Here is a 1532-nt window from a genome sequence, read left to right as displayed (position 1 = left end):
ACAAGTGCTCGATCATAGACGAGTCAGCGGAAGCAACAATATCTGAGCACAGACATAAGTTAAACAAGATTGCCTTAAGAAGGCTAGCACAAACTGGGATACAGATCGAAAGAGGCGTAGGCCTCCTGCCTGGGATCCTCCTAAACTACTCCTGGTCGTCGTCAGCGGGCTGCACGTAGTAGGGGCACCTCCGGTGTAGTAGGGGTCGTCGTCGACGGTGGCGTCTGGCTCCTGGACTCCAGCATCTGGTTGCGACAACCAGAAAGAAGGGAAAGGGGGAAAAAGGGGGGAGAAAGCAACCGTGAGTACTCATCCAAAGTACTCGCAAGCAAGGAACTACACTACATATGCATGGGTATATGTGTAAAGGGCCATATCAGTGGACTGAACTGCAGAATGCCAGAATAAGAGGGGGATAGCTAGTCTTATCAAAGACTACGCTTCTGGTCACCTTCGTCTTGCAACAGGCAGAAGAGGGTAGGTCGAAGTCCTCCAAGTAGCATCTCCAAGTAACATCTCATAGCATAATCCTACCCGGCGATCCCCTCCTCATATCCCTGAGGTAGAGCGACCACCGGTTGTATCTGGCACTTGGAAGGGTGTGTTTTATTAAGTATCCGGTTCTAGTTGTCATAAGGTCAAGGTACAACTCCAAGTCGTCCTGTTACCGAAGATCACGGCTATTCGAATAGATTAACTTCCCTGCAGGGGTGCACCACATAGCCCAACACGCTCGATCCCATTTGGCCGGACACACTTTCCTGGGTCATGCCCGGCCTCGGAAGATCAACACGTCGCAGCCCCACCTAGGCTCAACAGAGAGGCCAGCACGCCGGTCTAAACCTAAGCGCACAGGGGTCTGGGCCCATCGCCCATAGCACACCTGCACGTTGCGAGGGCGGCCGAAAGCAGACCTAGCCTAGTGGCGTTCCAGTCCAATTCGGCGCGCGCCGCTCCGTCGCTGACGTCTGAAGTGCTTCGGCTGATACCACGACGTCGGGATACCCATAACTACTCCCACGTAGATGGTTAGTGCGTATAGGCTCGTAGCCAGACTCAGATCAAATACCAAGATCTCGTTAAGCGTGTTAAGTATTCGCGAATGCCGAACAGGGCCAGGCCCACCTGTCTCCTAGGTGGTCTCAACCTGCCCTGTCGCTCCGCCACAAAGTAACAGTCGGGGGCCGTCGGGAACTCAGGCCCACCACTACCTGGATGGAGCCACCTGTCCTTTCAGCCCCCTCGTCAGAATCACTTGCGGGTACTCAATGAGCTGACCCGACTTTAGTCACCATCTGTATAGTATGTATGTATGTATAGTATATACCCGTGATCACCTCCCAAGTGATCACGGCCCGATAGTATAGCAAGGCAGACTGACAAGAATGTAGGGCCAATGATGATAAACTAGCATCCTATACTAAGCATATAGGATTGCAGGTAAGGTATCAACAGATGTAGCGACAATGTCAGGCTATGCATCAGAATAGGATTAACGAAAGCAGTAACATGCTACACTACTCTAATGCAAG

The sequence above is a fragment of the Triticum dicoccoides genome, chromosome 7B (genome assembly GCF_002162155.2).
Source record: "Triticum dicoccoides isolate Atlit2015 ecotype Zavitan chromosome 7B, WEW_v2.0, whole genome shotgun sequence".
Taxonomy (NCBI): Eukaryota; Viridiplantae; Streptophyta; class Magnoliopsida; order Poales; family Poaceae; genus Triticum; species Triticum dicoccoides.
Note: the sequence above shows the minus strand (reverse complement) of the source record.